Source organism: Anabrus simplex, chromosome 2, assembly GCF_040414725.1.
Source record: "Anabrus simplex isolate iqAnaSimp1 chromosome 2, ASM4041472v1, whole genome shotgun sequence".
NCBI classification, from domain to species: Eukaryota; Metazoa; Arthropoda; class Insecta; order Orthoptera; family Tettigoniidae; genus Anabrus; species Anabrus simplex.
Genome location: NC_090266.1, coordinates 87,059,816 through 87,081,971, shown reverse-complemented (window position 1 = coordinate 87,081,971; position 22,156 = coordinate 87,059,816). Strand labels below are relative to the sequence as shown.

Below are 22,156 nucleotides of genomic sequence, written 5' to 3'. Positions count from 1 at the left end.
TAACTTCATTTTAGCACAATACAAAGAACACACTTTTACAATAAATCCTTAAATTAGTCAACAAATGGCAGTGAGAGGTTGACACTGTTTTCTCTTGGTAAGATTCGGTAGTTTGGTTTGATATTTGACAGAGCACAGCGGAGACCACTTGCAACATCAAGCCGACAGCACTGCTTTGTTTTTATGACACTCGGCGTTGAAAATCCTGACTCGCAAAACTATGTCGTTGAAAATGGGACAGTGACACGCAATGCTACTTTGGCTATTTCAGGATACACTGCAACAAAGTTTACCCAAAAGTCACCCAGTCCTAATATTTTGTTATCATCTTTTAGCTTTGAATCACACTTCAAATCTATGGCTTCTTCTAGAAGTTGTAATGGCAGTGCTTCAATGTCAATGGTAAACGGATTCCTTGTTAACATCCAGGACCATTCATATGAAGAGATATCAGAAAAGTAGAAATTGAATTATTGTGCCAGGGAATCCAAATGGACTTAATTTGTACCTTAAGTTTATTACGAACACGTCATTTTCCGGCAAAATTTCATTAAGGTGGTGAAAGGATGAGAAGTTGTTCAACTAAAGCCGGCGTTTCCATAACTGTATATTTTCCAGGAAAGCTCTGATGGCATCAAAAGCAAGCATAATATTGGAGTTTTTGCCTCGGAGCTTTAAGTTCAAACTGTTCATAGCTTCGAAAAATTCGCAAAGATATGCCAATGAGACGATAAAATAGGCATCAGTAAACACTTCATAAAGATCGTTCTTACATTCACCAAGAAGAAAAATTTCAACTTCAGGCTTTAATTCAAACAGGCGAGCCAACACGTTCCCTTTTGATAGCCAGTGAACCTCTGTGTGGGATAGGAGAGTTTTGTGATCGGCTTGAAATTCAACAATATTGTCTGTAAAGAACTTGTCTTCACAGAGTTCACAATTCTTATAGCGACTTTTAGAGTGTTATTAAAAAGAATTTGGCCGCCAAAGCCTGCCTATGAATTATACAATGGGTCACCATGATTTTGGATTTTTATCTTTGGCCAGTTTGAGAAACCCAGGACGTCTCCCAATCACAGCAGGTGCACCATCCGTATATACATCCACTACATTTTCCCACGAAAGTCCATGTTCTTGGAAAAAAACTATCGATGGCAGAAAACACATCACAAGCTTTCGAAGTTGTTTCCTAACATTGGGAGAAGAACATTTCTTCTCTTAAAATTCCACTGCCGACAAATCGACAGTATACAATCAGTTGACAACAATTGGCCACAACGATTGTTTCATCACACTGAATTGAAAACACTGGAGATGCTTTCACCTTCTCCAAAATTCGCATTTTATTGTCTTCCGACAGTTCTTGAAGTCTGCACTTCACTGTGTTATCAGAAAGAGAAATTTTAAACAATTTCTGCTGACTCCCTTTACCCAAAACTATATTTGCGGCTAATATTATACATGGCTTTACTAATGTTTCCCCAATTGTGTGTGCTTTTCTGTCTTTGGCAATCTGAAGAGCTAGTTCATACGATGCTTTCTGGTTTCTCATTTCTTGGTTAAAAGTACCCGATGAATCTAATCTCATACGTTTTAGTGAGTTGAGTTTAATTGCAAAAAATTATGTGGCTCTGTCTTTTAAGCCTGAATGATTCGTGTTTAAATGTCTCTCCAAATGCACAGGCCTCATCGAATAGTTACTCAGAACACAGTGGAAGATTACGCATTGAGACTGTTGTATTCCGTTCCGTTCAACGACTGTGAAGCCATATTTAACATAGTCATGATTGTACAGTCTCTTCTTGGACATCGTAATCATTTTTTTTAAGTCACAATATTAAATAACACAATTCACACAGTCGCACTGTTACAACGAAGCATACACAACACTCATAACAAACAACTTGACAGACACGTCTACTGCGAAAGTATACGAGGCACAGAATCAACAGTCGAAGGGCCTGACCACTGAGCATCTATCGGCGATGTGTTGTCATGGCCATTACTGCACCATCTCTGATAGGACAGTTGTACTATGTAACTCTCGCCAATTTGACTGCAAGGGAAGAATAAGAATGTGTAGGGGTGGGAACAGAGCATTCAAGGACGAGCTACCCACAAAACGAGTATATATGACGCGGAGTGAGAGAGAAGGTGGAACCTCCACTTCATTTGTTGCTTCTGAAACTCCGATATTCTTTGTTCTTCAGAGTTAATGTCGACTCCTGACTGTAGTAACTTATTGCCAGTTAATATCCTTGGTGAGGAAATGTCACTGTTTCATTAATTGCTGTGGTTGAATATTAATTCGTTGTAGCTCAAAATATCAGTAGGCCTACATAGAATTTCACGCTAGCTGTGAAAGCCTAACATGTTATATTTTAAAAAATTATTGTAATTTAGCCTACTATTTTTGCCTTCCTGTTGTTCTCGCTACTAGATCAATTTGATATAATACCGACATGTATACGAGTACCTCCTTCATGTAATATATGTTTTTATCCATGTAATAATAATAATACTGGAAAATAAAAGCAACTACTACATCGTTGATGAGTTGAAATATGTCGCGTACGGTCATAGTTTACTTTCACGCAAGTAGGTCCATAAAATGTGCAATTAAACGTGCGTTGATTGGTCTTGTTCCCGCACATGCTCTCAGGCTTCATTTTGCTCCTCACAACACAGCAAATTCCTTACTTCACCTCGAACCTCGCAATTCCCCGGAGGTTTGTGCCGACAGTTGGCAACTACCCGTGTATTTGAACGATTTACTTGACGCGTCAATCACTCGGAGAGATTCGAAAAACGTTTATTACACAAAATGTTAATATTCGAGTTTTAAAAACATTAATTCGGAAATCACTTCACGCCCCCCTGATAAAGCCCCATGCCCCTAGGGTGCGCGCCTCCCAGGTTGGGAACCCCTGCTTCAGGGGAATGATCAATAAATTACCAAAGTGGGCTTAGCAACACTGTTTACTACATATTTTGGAGTGGTGGTTGTGATGATTATTGTTTTAATAGGACGTACAGCCATCAAGTAAACCATCCTTTGACAAGTGGAAACAATTCAGGACTCAGCTAAGTGCCCCTTGGACGACAACCCACACTCCGAAGTTAAGAGCCCTTTAGGCCACTTGGACGCCAAACCACACTCCTTTTACAACACGTAGTTGTGATTATTGCTTTAAGAGGGAGTAAAACTAGATAACAATCCCCTATTAACACTAACCAGAGAGGAATGGTCCGGCTCCAGGCTAAATGGTTAGAGTGCTGGCATTTGGTCACAGGGGTCCCGGGTTCGATTCCATTTCATCCTCATCATGACGCGCAGGTCGCCTACGGGAATCAAATCAAAATACCTGTATCTGGCGAGCCGAACTCGGACACTCCCGGCAAACGCCATTTCATTTTTCAGTGAGAAATGAAGATATCGGCCAAAGAAAGACAAGGGCCATGAAGAGCGAGGAAATGAAGGACTCCCTGGCACTCGAATCCTCTTGTAGCCTAGGGTTCGGAAAAGAACAAGAGTTGAACATCGGAGGTTGGACATGCGATTAAAATTAGCCTGGCACAAGTGGAAGCAATGTCAGGACTCAGCTAAGGGCCCCGTAGCTGCCAACCCATGCTTCCAAACTGAGAGCTCCTGGGGCCCCTTTCAGTCACCTCTTACGAAAAGCAGATATATCGTGTGCGTTGCTCTACTACCTCCACCTCCACAGGGACTGTTACGACAGGCAGGGGATACCGTGGGCCTTATTCTACCGTCCTCGCCCATAGGCGGATACATAGTTTAGAGTTGGTGGTAGTGATTATTGTTTTCAGAGGGAGTACAAATATGCAACCATCCTCTATTAACACTAATTAGGAGGAAAATGAAGGGGTCCGACACTTCGAAAAATGAAGGTATCGGCCTAAGAGAGACAAGGGCGAGGAGAGGCGTGGAAATGAAAAACTCCCTAAGCTTCGAGTGCTCTAAATCTGTAGGTACGAAGGGAATGCTTCAAAAATAGAAGGTAGGTACTGCATTCTCCTTGCAAACAAATTTCTTCATGGACCGATCAAACAAGTCCGGTTTGAAATGTGCTGAACATATTCTGGTTTAAGGAGAAGGTAACCAATTTTCCCTTCTAATAGCCTTAATCCCCTCTGCTCTCCTTTTTCATGAACAGGAAACCTCAGGAAAATTTGACGACAAACAACTGTCGCGTACCGACCTCCCCAAGGGTTCGAACCGGTGGACTGTCAGATGAACGGCAGCCGGGATTCACAGCCGAGATTCGACCTCAAGGTGTCAAGGGAAATAAACTAGTATCGGAGTAATAACCAGTAATACGGGACACCTTGTAATGTCAGAGTATTGTATATTAATTATATTGAGACTTTAATAATTGGAAAGAAGAAGGAACATTTCAGTAAGTTAGGTCACGACAGGCCTATAAATTTGATGTCAGATGTGGGGTCCCGAGTTCGATTCTCGAACAGAGTCAACTCACCGAAATAACGTGAGAGAACCGCGACTGCTGTTCGTATGATTATGGATGAAGATCAAGAGTTGTTTTAAGTATAATTTAACACAGATTACGGGCAGAGCCCGAGATAAATTATTGGTTAGACGTGATATATACAATTGGGAGAGAGCCAAGCGGGCACTAACAGAATATTATGACCAGCAAGGCACAGTAGATTTGTACATATGTCAAATGTTCCAAACAGCGCACGAACCACGAGAATCAGTTGCGAATTGCGCACATAAAATAGAGATATTGTCAGCTTCTTTTAGAGAGGAAATACTTGAAGACGAACTAGAGGAAGATCGCGACGCACAGTTAAAGATTGCGAGAAAAATATGTGTAGCTAGTTTTATACAAGGGTTAGCCAATCCTAGAATACAAGCCGGAGTACAGTCACAAAAGTGCATTACTTTTGAGAGGGCAGTGGCACTTGCACAACAGGAAGAAACCGTAATAATGTCAAAGAAGGCACGAGAGGGCCTGCAACACAAACATAGCTCAGGGTTTAGCAAGCGCAGACCAGAACAGGAGCGCAGTGCAGCACTAAAGTGGCATACTAAGCCAACACATGCTAGTGTTGGGTGGTCTGCTACAATTGTAGTAAAGAAGGCCACATAGCAAAGAATTGTAAGAACACAGGAACGCAAGGGGCTCACACCACACAGACCGCTAGTTCCAACACAGCTACAGGGGGCACAACCAGAAAATTAAAATGTCGCTATTGTGGGAAGACAGGGCACATTGAACGTGAATGTCGAAAGAAAAAAGGGATAAGGAAACAGAGGTACGAGAGACAGTGCGCGGGGATGCGAGCGGATAGCCGTAGGTGCTATTCGTGTGGCCAACGGGGCCATATTAAAAGAAATTGCCGGAAACCCCAAGATAAGCACACAGGTAACAACGCCATGAAAGGCCAAACTCAGGGTGATCGCACATGGGGCAGGGCCGTAAGATACCGAGCCCAATGCGAACATTGTGATAGGTTGTCACACCGAACCCAAGACTGTTGGTTCAGAAAAGGGGGCGGCAGTACACACGCCACGAAAGCCACGGAGGCGGCAAACAAGAACGGGCCCGTAGCAAGGAGAGAGTTACGGAGGCCCGCAGACCAAAAGGTCCCAAGAATTCCGATATAGCACAGTGCTGATCCAGGTCACAAACCAAGGAAGAACGTTGAGATTTTTGATAGATTCTGGGTCCGATATAAGCCTCGTTAAGAGGCAATCGGTACCCAAGGAAAGACTGATTGACGGGAGCGAACCAATTGAATTAATGGGTGTAAGTAAAGGGATAATTTACACCCAGGGTACTGTGCGATTTGCCGTTGGAAATACATACAAGTCACACATTTCATGTCGTAGGGAGTGACTTTCAATTGACGCAAGGTGGTATAGTTGGACGAGACATCCTGACAGATAGCGTAATTAATTTTAAGGAGGGCCATGTCACCATAAGAGGGCGACAATACCCTATGAGGGCGCGCGAGATGACGCTGATCCGTCTCGAACCAAGGACCCAAAAGGTCGTTGTCGTAGAAGTAGATTGAAATCTACCTTTGGGAATTATTGAGAAGGAAGAGGTGATAGCAGGGGTGTACCTCGCGGGGTGCCTGACCAAATCAGAGCACAATGAAGCAGTGGATAGTATGATGAATGCCACTCAAAAAGAGGTGACTTTACGCAGTCCACGAGTGCACATACAGGAGGTAGATTAATCCTGCCTAGCACAAGTGCGGAAAGTAAAGCAGAATAGTAGAGTGGCGAACGGAGAACCGGCCATCCAGAAGCCCCTATCAGAGCGGGTAATAGACTATCTGCGAGTTGATCACCTCACGCAGGCAGATAAAGAAGGGATGTACGTCATTTGTGCTGAGTACAATGATATCTTCCATCTTGAGGGAGACAAACTGACTCACACTGACGTACTACAGCATGAGATCACTACACCCCAAGATCAATCTCCAATTAATGTACGACCATATAGACTTCCCGAAGCACAAAAGGAGATACAAGTTCAGATAGACAAGATGCTAAGTGATGAGATTATCACACCTAGCATATCAGGTTGGAACGCACCTTTGCTTTTAATACCCAAGAAATTATACGCCTCAGGGAAACAGAAATGGAGGGTCGTGATCGATTTTAGAAAATTGAACGACATAACGATAGGAACCAGTTATCCCTTTCCATTAATTTCAGAACTGTTAGATGCCCTTGGCAAGGCGAGATATTTTTCAACTTTAGATCTGGCGAGTGGCTATCACCAGGTGTTACTAAAACCTGAAGACAGGCCAAAGACGGTATTCTGTGCGCTACGGCGCAAGTACGAATTCAAGAAAATGCCCATGGGTTTGAAGGACGCGCCAGCCACGTTTACGAGGCTGATGAACGCTGTGCTCACAGGGCTAACAGGTATAAAATGTTTTTGTTACCTGGATGACGTCGTTGTGTACGGAAGCTCGATCCAGGAACACAACGCGAAGTTAAGATACGTGTTTCAAAGGCTGAGAGAGAACACGCTGAAACTCCAGCCAGATAAGTGTGAATTCCTAAGAACCGAGGTAGCGTTCCTAGGACATGTAATTACTGACGAAGGTGTCTTACCAGACCCGCGTAAGGTACAGGCCATTAACGACTTTCAGAGGGCGACCACTAGCCGCCACATCAAGCAGTTCTGCGGACTGAGTGGGTACTATAGAAAATTCATACATAACTACAGCAAAGTCGCGAAACCACTATATCAGTTAGTGAAGAAGGGCGTTCCCCTTATGTGTGGAGATGATCAGGAACAAGCGTTCCAAACATTGAAACAAAAGTTAATTGAGGAACCTATACTGCAGTATCCGGACTTCAAAAAACCCTTCGTTGTTACCACTGACGCAAACAACGAAGCGGTTGGGGCAGTACTGTCACAAAGACCTGTCAGAAAAGACCTTCCAATTGCCTATGCAAGCACAACGCTTAACAAAGCAGAAATGAATTACAGCGTAACTGAGAAAGAGTTGTTAGCAATAGTGTGGGCAGTAAAATACTTCAGACCGTACTTGCTTGGGAGAAACTTTACTGTGGTGACAGACCATAAGAAGTTGAAGTGGGCCTTCATCTTACAGGATCCGTCTTCACGCCTGCTAAAATTCAGGCTGAAGCTGGCGGAATACGACTTCGACGTCGTGTATAAGCAGGGTAAACGGAACTGCAATGCCGATGCCCTGAGTAGGAATCCCACAGAACCCAAATGCCAAGCTCGAGTGGTAAACTCGGCTAAGCGCAGGTCTCATCCAGAGACAACAGTAGAAACTCATACCTCAGACGAGAGTAGAGAGGAGGTACTGCCTTCAAAACCCGAGGACGCTACGGCAGAGGGACCTGAAGCAAATGGTAGTGAGATTTCCGAGGACGCTAACGCAGAGGAAATTTCGCCCGAGAGTAACTCATCTGAGGAAGAGAACGAAATAGACGAAGCCGAAAAGCTAGCCATTCTGAAAGAGTGTCATGATTCCCTGGTGGGGGGGGCACCAAGGAATAGCGCGCACGTACGCTAGGGTACGTGAACAAATCCAGTGGAAGGGCATGAAAAGAGACATTGAGCGCTATGTACGCACGTGTCCCTCCTGCCAAAAGAATAAAGGAACCCGACCAGACGTCAGGGCTCCCATGATGATTACGGATACTCCTAGCACGGTCTTTGAGGAGATATCCCTAGACGTGGTTGGACCTCTTCCGTTCACGGAGGCAGGAAACAGGTACATTCTGACATGCCAGGATCAGCTGTCGAAGTACCTAGTGGCGAGTGCTATGCCCAGTCAAGAGGCAGAAACTGTGGCACGGACGCTAATCAATAATGTGATAAGTATCTATGGGATACCAGAGCAGATTCTTACTGACCAGGGCAGTCATTTCATGAGTGAAGTGTTTAAAGCGCTGTGTAAAACGCTGCGCATTCGGAAAAAGCATACCACGGCCTTTAAACCGCCGTAGAACTGTAGCGTAGAAAGATCCCATAAGATTCTCACGGAGTACCTAAGGCATTACGTCTGCTCAGGGGAGCAAAATGACTGGGACAAGTATTTGCCCACAGCTAGCTTTGTGTCTAACACCACGAAGCGCACAAGTACAGGGTTCACACCCTACGAATTAATTTCTGGAAGGAAAGCAAATATCCCAGGAGTGCTGCAAAAGCCACACGAGATGAGTTACAACGAACACCAGAACGTGCTGGAGGAGCTGACGGCAAAGCTTAGGCGAAATCGCGAGGCCGCCAGAAAAAACCTTAATTGAGCGAAAAGTATTAGAGAAGGAACACTATGACAAAAATCAGAATGAGATCATCTTTCAGGTAGGTGACAAGGTTCTTTTGCGCAATGATGCATTGCGAAGAGGAAAATCTAGGAAGCTAAGCCCACCCTTCGAATGTCCTTACGAGATAGTAGATGTTTCAGGGTGAACTGCACCCTACAGATGAACAATAAAAGAAAAAGGATAAAGTACATAAAAACCGATTAAAATTGTATTTGTAGATGAGTGAAATGGGAATTGGGAAGCGAAAGTATCAACAGATAGAAGGGTAAGGAATATCTTGTCTTCACCTTACAGGTAGACAGAAAATATGGCGCGAATCCTGGGATTGTTCAGTAGCAGTGATAGCCGTGACGTCACACCGCTACGGAATAACCGGAGAAGTACTGGATGTCAAGGTGACACCATATGAGAACACTCCAGGTACATACTTCGACAATCAGGGTGAGATACAACTATACCATACTGAATGGACACTAGTTACCTACTTGAATCTAAATAAATTAAATGACGTATTTTCGAATGTCAAAAGACACATACACTGGACTCAGTTAATATGTACACAGTTAGAAAGAAGTACTAATTTAACGTGTCAGCAGGATGTTAAAATGCTAAGTGCACAATTAAAAAGAATTAAGGAATCAAAGGAATTAATTACGCGGATTACTAAACCAATAGGGGAAACTGATAACACTAGGCGAAGGTAAGGCTTAACTAACGCAGTAGGTTCTATCGCAAAGGGGTTATTTGGAACATTAAGTCAGGAAGATGCAGAAAAATGTGTCAAAAGTTAGTGAGTTAGAACAAGAACAACTATCAATTATGAAAATAGCAAATCAACATTGCAATCTATAAACAGCACCATTTATGATGTCACAGAAAATGAGCAAAGATTAACTCAGAATGTTGCAGAAATTAGATCTTATCTTGCCAATAGACCGTTTCAGATTGCAGAAGCAATTAAACAAATGGAACTGGAAAATTCAGTAAATAGATATTTAATTGAGAATGAAGGCCTTCTCATACAACTGTATGAGCATTACAGTGTTGTATTGTCATCTATAATGAATGCAAAGGTAGGAGTCATTCAAGTGCAAGTAATTTCACCAGATAATAACATTAAAGGTTCTGAGGGAAATTTTCCGAAAGGACTGTCCCTGTCATTTGATTTAAAATCAGCTTAGGGGTACTTGATTTAAAAAGTAGCCACAGTGGAAGTGTTCGCAAATAAGAATTATCTAGTGTACATCATCATGACACCCCTTACAGATAGAGTAACTCATACGTTATATCATATGATTCCATTCCCCACGTATGTGAAAAGTAATCCACACCATTTTGTTTATCTTCAAGAGACCAAGAATTATATCCTTATGGTCAAGGAAAACAAACTTATCTTCAGTTAGATAAGGATCAGGTAAAGCAATGTAAAGTATTAACACCCAGTTGGAAATTATGGCATATTAAATTCCTCATTAATACAGTGTACGCTCAAAACAATTGCGCAATTAAGCTCCTGATTGGAGTTAGTCAGATTCCAGATAATTGTGAAAAAAGAGTATTTTCAGTTCAATAGCTCGTGTGGATAACTATTAGAGCGAATAGATATATATATATGTATCCTCAGAAGAAACCAAAGTAACATGTATGTGTAAAGATACCACCAGTGATATTAGGTTAGCAGGCACTGGTATTCTTGTTTGAAGTGCAGGCTGTACAGTATATGGCCCGCATAGTAAAATACAAGGTGTAGGTGAAGTGAACACTACACAGAGTAAAGATTTTGTACCAGAAGTAATGCTTGATTATGACTGTTGCAAAAGAATAGGTAGTAAAATCAAATTAGAACAGATACCTGAAGTGAATAAATTGTCATTGAATAACCTGTTAAATAATATTGACGATTTAAAATGGCCTACCCATAAGACACATGAAGTGGAAGAAGTGGTGAAACAAAAGGAAGAGGAAAGGCAAAGACAAATGATCTATCAGCATATTAATGTGTACAAATATATTGTGTGGATAGTTATTAGAATCATAGGTTTAATTTTAGGATGTTATTGTTGTAATTGTTGCTGTCCAAAACTAGGGTTTCCAGCAAAGAGATGGTTCGATGATGCACGGGCTCATTGCCCAAATATTTGTATAAAGCAAACGGTTATTACGAAGGCAGATAAGGTTAAGACTTCAGACGAAGATTTAACTATATTCCAACATCCCAGGCTGATCCGGGGACGCTCGGAGATGTCTGAGGAAATTATTGAATTACACTCCAGGCCTACTGGGGGACGCCTTAGTACGCCTGTGGGATCTATAGAAGCAGTAGAAATAGATATAAGTATTAATCAGATTAGAGAACAACCTTCCCCTTCACCACAGGGTCGCCAATCATTGCGCACAGGCGACATCAGAGTATGAATAGTATAGGACAGAAATGGTCGCAACGTAAGGTTGCATCCATTTCTTCCCTAAGGGGGGAGATGTCGTGTACCGACCTCCCCAAGGGTTCGAACTGGCGGACTGTCAGATGAACGGCAGCCGAGATTCGATCTCAAGGTGTCTAGGGAAATAAACTAGTATCGGAGTAATAACCAGTAATACGGGACACCTTCTAGTGTCAGAGTATTGTATGTTAATTATATTGAGACTTTAAAAATTGGAAAGAAGAAGGAACATCTCAGGCAGAGAGTTTGCGAAACGCGCCTACAATAACGTGTTGACAACAAGCGGATGTTTGCTTGTTTGTGTATTGAAAAGCGGAGTCTCGCCGAGAAAGAGCACAAAGCCAGTACAGTTATACTCTAGTAGAGACAAAGGAACAAGAGTGCAAGGGTAGGACAGAGTCAGTAATGCCCAGAGGGCAGCACCTACTGAGACAATTAGTTCAGAGTAGTAATTGAGGGTGGCATCTACAAGGCGAGCAGCTAGGTAACGCCCAAGGACCCAACCCCTAAGGTAGTGGGAAGGGACCGACCTTTGCTTCTAGAAGAGCAGATATAAGCCTAAGCCAAGATGGCGCAGTTCTCTCTCTCTACTAGTAATTCTTACTATTAGGATCAGGCTCTTTCGAGCAGTCAGTCCTGATAGTGAAGTTGTACATAAGTGCCGCAGGGCAATATTCGGACTTAGCGCATTGCCGGAGGGTAGGCGCGTGAAACAAGCTCTCATCAGATCGACATATTCATACTTGTAAATATATTGTATATAGTAGACTTAGTCGTCCTGGATAATAAAGGGCAGTGAAGCTAATTCATCTTTTATTTCGGGAATTGCGGGACGGAGTTCGCACCTACATACTACCTCCCTACTTACCGCTCGGTAGGGCAGGTAATACATTAAAAGCATCAACGGCCTGGTGACCAACCAACTAGAACGTCTCACAGGACAGGTAGGTCACGACACAACAAGTCCAACCTAAAAATTCTTACGAAAAGTGGACGGTGCATCTGAGACTCCGAAATACTAGCACAATAACAATGGAGGTAATATAATATACTGTACTACATATTACTAGCACCTGTGAAATGTTATTCCAGGAATATTTTTGGGTTTCCGATTCGTGCAACCGTATGCACAACACGACATTGTAAGAGCTACAACATCAACTAAATATTAGTACCTCTTTTGCGTTTTAGCGTGTCGTACAGTGTTTGCATCTGAAAATTACATCAATTACAATTTACGTTCACCGTTTTCACTTCAATGAGCTGTGACAGATTTGACTATCAAAAAATAGCATGTGTTCTCGCGCCTATTTACGACCACGCCCCCTATTTAGACCACTGGCATTGGGCTTCACTCAATCAATCAATCAATCAATCAATCAATCAATCAATCAATCAATCAATCAATCAATTAATCAATACTGATCTGCATTTAGGGCAGTCGCCTAGGTGGCAGATTCCCTATCTGTTGTTTTCCTAGCCTTTTCATAAATGATTTCAAAGAAACTGGAAATTTATTGAAGAGCTCCATTCCCTAACTCCCCTTCTTATAAATGAATATTCTCCCCAATTTGTCCTCTTGAATTTCAACTTTATCTTCATATTGTGTTCTTTCCTACGTTTAAAGACGCCACTAAAACTTTTTCGTCTACTAATGTCATTCCACGCCATCTCTCCGCTGACAGCTCGAAACATACCACTTAGACGAGCAGCTCGTCTTCTTTATCCTAGCCCTTTTCAGCCCAAACTTTGGAACATTTTTTTAAAACTACTCTTTTGTCAGAAATCACCTAGAACAAATCGAGCTGCTTTTCTTTGGATTTTTTCCATTTCTTGAATCAAGTAATCCTCGTGACGGTCCCATACACTGGAACCATACTCTAGTTGGAGTCTTACCAGAAACTTATACACCCTCTCCTTTACATCCTTACTACAACCCCTAAATACCCTCATAACCATGTGCAGAGATCTGCACCCTTTATTTACAATCCCATTTGTTATGACCCCAATGAAGATCTTTCCTTATATTAACACTTAGATACTTACAATGATCCCCAAAAGGAACTTTCACCCCATCAACGCAGTAATTAAAACTCAGAGGACTTTTCCTATTTGTGAAACTCACAACCTGACTTTTAACCTCGTTCATGTTCATACCATTGCCTGCTGTCCATCTCACAACATTATCGAGGTCATGTTGCACTTGCTCACAATCCTGTAACTTATTTATTACTCTATACATAATAACATCATCCGCAAAAAGCCTTGCCTCTGATTCCACTTCTTTACTCATATCATTTATATATATAAGAAAACATCAAGGTCCAATAATACTGCCTTGAGGAATTCCCCTCTTAATTATTACAGGGTCAGATAAATCGTCGCCTACTCTAATTCTCTGAGATGTATTTTCTAGTCCAGTTGCACTAATTTTTGCCACTAGTCTCCCAAGATCCACCCTATCAAATTATTTAGACAAGGCAATCACGATACAGTCCATTTGACCTCCTGCATCCAAGATATCTGCTATATATTTCTGGAATCCCACAAGTTGAGCTTCAGTGGAATAACCTTTCCTAAAACCGAACTGCATGTTGGGATATTTGGCAATGAACAGGCTGATTATGCTGCCACGCTTGCGGCTAGACTTACGACACCCGCTCCCTCCCTTACTGTAGCCGTCCCGCCATCTGATTATTACCCTCTTATAAAGAATAACACGTATCAATCCTGGCAAGAGGATCGGTACAAATCTGCCCGGGACAAAGAGCGTTTTTATTACCACATTCAACTCCGCATCCCGCTCAAACCTTGGTACATGAAAGGTTCTTATTCTAGTCGCCACATAACAATCATTATTCGTTTGCATTATAACCATGCTCTTACACTTCAATACAAATGTCGATTCCACATTACCAACCTGCCTCACTGCATATGTGGCGATACAGATGGAGATATTAATCATTTAGTCTTTCAATGTCCTGTATATTCTTCTCCGCGCAGAATATTTTTATCCCGCCTTGAACGCCTTATATGCCCTTTTCCGACCAGTGTTTCCTGTTTATTGCATAATCTGAATCTTGTTATCATTGATACAATAAATCAGTTCATTGAAGACTCTCAACTGATTCTATAAACTTTAGTAGGTATCTCATTAACCTTTCTGACGGTCATACGCTTCTGCTTCCACTAGTGGTTTGTTTTTCTGCGCTCAGTTTTTACTTTGACTCACACTTACTGGTGTAAATTTGCACTCAAGATTTACTGCTCAAGTGTTGTTAGTGCTTATCAAATTTAGTTTGAGTGGTCCTATAAAACACGATTTGTGACTAGGCGAAATATAAGAAACCATAACCATCCCCAAGAAGAAGAATAAGAAGAATGAGAAGGCTTCGGCTTGTCCCTGCTGAAACTAAAAAGTGGCGCGCTGTGTGCTAGGAGGTGTTGTATGCAAGTCAACCCCCTGAGTTTGATTCGAAGACAGCAGAGTTTACTGGTCCGTTACATAGTATTAGTACATCTAACGACCATAGATCGTTAGTTTTAACTCATTTTAGAGTACATGTTAGGTTTATTAAAAAATAGGAAGAAAAGACGATAAATGAAATGTAAAATTATTGGGAGTTGTGCAACATTGCAACAATTCCACGCACCGCCCTTGCCATTCAGTCACTCTTTTTTCTAGTCCAATTGTGCTCATTTTTGCCAGTAGTGTCTCATGATCTACCCTATCAAATGCCTTAGATAGGTCAATCACGATACAGTCCATTTGACCTCCTGAATTCAGGATATCTGCTATATCTTGCTGGAATCCTACAAGCTAAGCTTCAGTGGAATAACATTTACTAAACCCAAACTGCCTTCTATCAAACCACTTATTAATTTCGCAATCATGTCTAATATCAGTAGCGGTGAATGGGAATTAAAAGTGCGGGGGCTAACAAATATACAGACAACAAACAGGGCCCGGATTTGTGGGTTATAGCGGACGGGGAAGGGGGTGGATATACATGAAAACTGAGAAAGAAAAGCTACAAAAGGGTAAGATTTTTTTATGCTCTCTGAGCGAATTTCGACGGTGAGGGTTGACAGTTTACCTATTTAAGTGCAGTAATAATATTTATTTGAGATTTTGATTCAGTACTATAGGCTACAATAAAACTTTCATCAAAGGAACATTGTTACACATTTAGGCCTATTACAATTATAAAGAAGTACGGTGTGATTATACAATTAAAATAATTTAGTATTTGACTACACAGTAGGAAACTAACAGACACTAAAGAGACTGCCAGACTGACAAATCCGTGCAGCAAGTGGGTGAACCATACCTTAGCAATATATATACACCTACCACCCTTCCTCACAGCACATGCACAGTCGCCACTACTTGCTGTGGTGCTATACAAATCGTTTATCCGGGACGAACGATATTTTGTGCGTATTTCCGCTAATCATTTTGTTAGTAAAAAATTAAAGAAAATGAAGGAAATAATTAGCTGATAAGACAACAGGACTTGTACAAATTGCTGTTTTTAATAATTTCTAGTTTCAGCCAGCCAAAATGAAGTACATATATAATATTTTCTCCAGAAAGTAAGGGGGGTGGGAACGGCCCTCCTCGCCCCCCCCCCCCTCAATCGCCCCTACTGTCTATTATAATAAGAAAGAATGATTTCCCAAAGCTTACGTGCAATGCATGGAACGTATAATAAATACCAATATTATTAATTATTGTTCGTTCAATATAAAGGAATCTATCCAAGAAGTTAGAGTCAAATTTCAATGTAATTTATTCCAGCTGACCCATCACGTGAAGGCTGTCATCGTCAAGTACGGTTGTTTATTATGGTAACACAGAGATTATAACGCTTATTCAACGCGCAGCTGTACCAACCTAATGTCTTCCAACTATGCATCAGAGGACCAGGAGCCCTAACTTTGCCGTGGATAAGAAGGGCTTTCATCTATCAATCTGCCTATCTATCTTCATTAATCATGGAAAAACACACAGGACAGAATATGTCAGCATACCACATGAAATTCTTTCTTACATGAAATGTTCAAATGTTCCATTTCTTCTATACAAAAATCCAAGTGTCTTTAAAGGTAGGAAATATCACAATATTAAGATAAAGTTGGAATTCAATAGGATAAATTGGGGCAAATATTCGTTTATAGGTATGGGAGTTAGGGATTGGAATAACTTACCAAGGGAGATGTTCAATAAATTAACAATTTCTTTGCAATCATTTAAGAAAAGGCTAGGAAACAACAGATAGGGAATCTGCCACCTGGGCGACTGCCCTCAATGCAGGTCAGTAGTGATTGATTGATGATTGGAAGACATTAGGTTGGTACAGTTGCGCGTTGAATAAGTGTTATAATCTCTGTGCTTTCATAATAAACATCCGTACTTGACGATGACACTCTTCACGTGTTGGGTCAGCCGGAATAAATTACATTGAAATTTGACTAACTAGAATATTTTGAGTGCTGTTAAAATGTCCAGTGTCGTCTTGGAAGAATATTGACTCTGGTAGGTGATTGTTGAGAGGTGTTTATTTATGGTTAATGACTGCATCTTTAGAATTGCGTCACTTCAGTGTCTTGTTTTGAATAAGTAAAGGAGATATATTAAACATCTGGCTATGAATTTGAACCTGATAATTCACCATTCAAGGATTAGTCGTGGCGCTGTACCTTCTTTTTCCGTCTTTGCGATTTTCTCAATCTGACACGATGTAAACATTGTTGTTTACATCCTTTTTTTTAGGTTATGTGCTTGTGCTTGTTTCCTAAAGCTAACATTAGCATCGTACTTTGTTGTGATAATGTATAATTAGTGAATCGGCACTGTTCCCTTCATCGTTGGATATTCAAGTAATTTATGAGGTCGTCGAAAACGAACACTTCTTCCTTTAATTGATGGTTCAAATTAAGGAATGAAAGCCAAATATCTACATTATAACTGTTTTAAATAGTATTTTAAAGTATTTTCTTTCAAAGTTCAAATTATTCAGAATAACTCCGAAGGAATGGAATACAAATAATAGATTTTATGTAGGCCTATATGACTAAATCGATTGATGGCTGATTTCCTCCTCTTATATTAGCATGTAAAATGAAAGTACCAAAGTAGAGCATTATCAGAAAGGATATATATATATATTTAAGTGCTATGGAGGGCCGGATGACTTTCGATGTTAGGCCCCTTAACACAACAAACAAGCAAGCAACAAGGTGGTATGGAAGACCTTAAGATTTAAAGCAAATCTAACCTAACCTGCGTGCTTGCCTGTTTGCTTGCTTTAAAGGCACTTGAAGTTTGATTAGTGTTTATTTAGTTTTGTTTTAGAGGATTTGAATGGCTCTAGTATTGTACATAGGTAAACAATACAGTTTCTGCCCAATAGAGTTGTATGGTTGGAACAAATACTCCAACCGTAGTATTCAGAATAGAGTAACATTTTATTAAGATAGAATTGATGAACTGGAAAGGTGTCAGCCATTTGCCTTAGTACTGCTGGTACCTGTAATTACTCTAAATATCTGATAAATCACTAATAACTATATCTCATTTGCTCAACCTAGTAAATTAGAATCCATTCAATTATTCTGATGAACTTCCTACATGTTGGCGATGTGGCATCACCATTTAATGATATCGAAACTATTCGTGTGTGGCCAGTATCCAGTATTCGGCAACCCTAAAGATGGTTTTCTGTGATTTTCCATTTTCACTCCAGGCAAATGTACCTTAGTTAAGGCTACGGCCGCTTCCTTCCCACTCCTAGCACTTTGTTGTCCCATTGTCACCATAAGACCTGTCTGTGTTGGTGTGACGTAAAGCAACTTGTAAGGGGTAAAACAAAAAAAAACTATCTGCAAGGTACGTACCTGTCTACAAGTTGCTGAATACCAATACCACTGTCACAGAAAATTCCTCCTCTATAGCTAGAATTTCTTGACCCTTCTGATGATTCAAAAACAACTGGGATAAATTACATTGAAATTTGACTCTAACTGGAATATTTTGAATGCTGTTAAAATGTCCAGTGTCGTCTTGGAAGAATATTAACTCTGGTAGGTGATTGTTGAGAGGTGTTTATTTATGGTTAATGACTGCATCTTTAGAATTGCATCACTGATATTGCTCATTCACTACCAGTAGGCTACCATTCTCCTGAAATAAATCATGTGTGTGCCGGGCTGAGTGGCTCAGACGGTTAAGGCGCTGGCCTTCTAACCCCAACTTGGCAGGTTCGATCCTGGCTCAGTCCGGTGGTATTTGAAGGTGCTCAAATACGACAGCCTCGTGTCGGTAGATTTACTGGCACGTAAAAGAACTCCTGCGGGACTACATTCCGGCACCTCGGCGTCTCCGAAGACCTTAAAAAAGTAGTTAGTGGGACGTAAAGCAAATAGCATTATTAAATCATGTGTGAACATTAAGGTGTTTAACATCTGTGTTTTATTTCGTTTCCGTTATTACTGCAAGAACTCCTGAGCAAAATATTTGAAAATTGGTCAGCTAAGTCTTATCAACATGATAGCTATCAACCCTGAGTCAAGAATCTGTACTATTATTGACAGCCGTAAGAATAGAGCCATACCTCAAACAACCATCTGATGTGCACACCGAGTACTGTTCCATTCATAATCTTACCATTTCTTACTAAAGTCAAAGTACCAACTTGACAACATTCAGGTCATCAGTTTGATAATGCAGGAGGTAGGATCCCGGGCTTCTTTGTGAAGTTCTGCAAGGCCTACCATCTGGACAATGCCTTTCTTCTAATAATTGCCATAACTGCTCTAAAAGGCTCGGTTGCAGTCTTGTATAATCACTCCAGTAGGCCCTTAATTAAAAAGTTTTTGAAATGTTATTTTTAACTTTTTCCAAATTCTTATTTTTTTAAATTATGAAATTATACAGGTTGTAAAAATAATGTACAGCCGGGCTGAGTGGCTCAGAAGGTTAAGGCGCTGGCCTTCTGACCCCAACTTGGCAGGTTCGATCCTGGCTCAGTCCGGTGGTATTTGAAGGTGCTCAAATACGTCAGCCTCGTGTCGGTAGATTTACTGGCACGTAAAAGAACTCCTGCGGGACTAAATTCTGGCACCTCGGCGTCTCCGAAAACCGCAAAAGAGTAGTTAGTGGGACGTAAAACAAATAGCATTATTATTATTATTATTAAAATAATGTACAGCCAAACTTTGAGGACATTCCTCATACGTATAAGGAGAAAATATGTTACATGGATATAGGTCTAGAAACACTGTATTTCCATATTCGAAAACCGACTTTCAACCTATTAGGTCGTGTTACGTACATTTAGTACGTGTTGAAGAGATGTTAAGTACAGTACAAAAATGGCCAACCGGACACCAGTGGGATCCGAACCCACAACAATACTGTCGTGAAAATTCAATATTCGTTGACTTTATTTCCATGTTAGAACTCATTTTCTACAACTATGCATGAGAGGGCTAGGAGCTCTAACTTTGCCATGGATAAGAAGGGCTTTCATCTATCTATGTACCTATCTATCTGCATTAATCATGGAAAAAAACACAGGAACAGAACATGCCAGCATACCACATGAAATTCTATCAGTACTTTGGCCCTGGAGACAAGACTTCGACACGCGCGGAATGACTGTCGTTTGTTTACACGCTCGCGGCCTTCTCAGGAAGAATGTTGTCAAGCGGTGCTCAGTGCTGCTAATTTCTCTACTAAGGAGCTAATGAGTGAGTGGTGTTTCGATAGGTGATGGTGATTATTGTACCGGGCGAGTTGGCCGTGCGGTTAAGAGCGTGCAGCTGTGAGCTTGCATCCGGGAGATAGTGGATTTGAATCCCACTGTTGGCAGCCCTGGAGATGGTTTACCATGGTTTCCCATTTTCACACCAGGAGAATGCTTGGGCTATACCTCAGTTAAGGCCACGGCCACTTCCAACTCCTAAGCCTTTCCTATCCCATTTTCACCATAAGACCAATCTGTGTCGGTGCGACGTAAAGCCACTAGGTGATTAGCGTTACACCATTGGTCTGGACTGGTTCTTGCCATGCGAACGGTTAGGATAGGACCTAGACAAGACCAGTGATATAAGGACAAGCAAAGGGGGTCTGGCGGCATAAGCCCCCAGGTTAGAAGCCACGAAGCGGCCTAGGCCTCTAGTTTTGTGTAGAAACAGGATTGGTCTGGACTGGTTGTTGCCATGTAGACAGTTAGGATGGAACCTGGATAAGACCATTGGTCTGGACTGGTTCTTGCCGTGTGGACGGGTAGGATAGGATGTGGACAAGATCTGTGATATCGAGACAAGCAAAGGGGCGCTTTTATTGTGCTGGGGTTGGTAACGGAGTATGATTATCATAATTGATGGGAATGAGATCACGAGCTACTTTACATTGGCCAATAAAAATGCAAGTTGCTACTTTAGCAATGAAAATGGCATGTAATTCTCTTCATTAGGTTATAAAAGTAAATGTAGTTCTTGTGGCAGGATGGTGGGTTTCTGGACATCACTATGAAAACATCTCTCCTTTGAGATGCATTCCAAGTAAGATTTCGTTAATTTTCACTTACTTATAACATTAGAAAAATCTGGTCTCCAGGGCTGGAGTTTACCAAAATTCTTTCTTACGTGAAATGTTCAAAATATCCTCTGTTAGCACTGATACGTGCATGAACCTGCTGTTGCATTGAATCTCAGATGTGCTAATGGCAGGCTGGCGCATCTATCAGTGGTAACAGAGGGCATTTTGAATATTAAATACAAGAAAGAATGGTATGCTGGTACATTCTGTTCCTGTGTGTTTCTCATAATTAATATAATATGTAGAGTATATAGAAAATGAGTTCTAACTTAGAAATAATGTGTTTCTGGACTCACGTTCATATAATATATTTCTTATTCTACATGTGAGGAAGTGTCCTGAAAGATTGGCCGTTTCTTATTGTTACACCCTGTAGTGTTCAGTGGGAACTGTCTTATGGCAGTCCCTTAATGGGGAAGCATGTTGTTTATAATCAAGCAATGAAAATAATTGCTACAGTTGTTGTAGGTTGTAAGTACTCTTAATTGCCAAATTAATGTATTGAGTGTTAATGAATAAACATTATAAATAGTAAATAAAGACTTCCTTCAGCTTATCTTGGTTATTTTTGGGGTTGCTGGAACCACCCAGGCCCATTTTGGTTTTGGCCAGGGTTTGAGGCTGGATGCCCTTCTTTACATTGCATGATTTTTTTAGATGAAAATCTCAACCCAGGATTGACTGGAATTTGAGCCACAGTGTTCCAGGTGGGAAGTCAGCAGCTGAGCCCCTCAGCTAAGCATGTCCCCCATTATGAATAGTAAATAATGATGATAATGTATGTTAAGGCTGTTTGGATTCCTCTACAGCTCCACTATCTCCTTTCTCTTCATTATTTCACAGTTGGTTATGAAATATGTCTGTGTTGAATTCCAGAAGTGACACCATGCTGAATTCGAATTATCCAATTGCTGTGTTCCTTCACCTGCCTACTTAGGAAAATATTGGTAGTTTTATGATATTTTACTCTAAAATTTGAGTTACCTACTTAGGACAAGTTGGTGGGTTCTCTCTCCTACATGTCATAAAAGGTAAAATTTATAAGATTCTACATCCTAATTTATATAATACCACCGTGGGAAGAATACTGAACTTCTACCACTAAACCAAGGGTAGTTGTCGTGACAACATTGGCGTCGCACCCTCTTCCGTCTCACTCACTCCGCTGCTTTCCGCCTGGTACACTGATGGAGGATGACATTTCATGGCTGCCAATATAATGGACGCATAGTGCATTAACCACGTTTGGACATACATTACTCTTAATCATAACTTTCCCTGCCGGGCTGAGTG

At 41.2% G+C, this 22,156-nt stretch overlaps 1 protein-coding gene across 1 annotated transcript in view; it reads left to right on the top strand.

The window, feature by feature from the left end:
• Positions 1-16,626: 16,626 nt before the first annotated feature.
• LOC136863846 (uncharacterized) overlaps positions 16,627-22,156 on the top strand; it is a 60,822-nt gene continuing 55,292 nt past the window's right edge. Inside the window, exon 1 of the mRNA XM_067140181.2 lies at positions 16,627-16,795. The gene's annotated coding sequence lies outside the window, so the exon portion shown is untranslated. The remainder of the gene's footprint in view (positions 16,796-22,156) is intronic.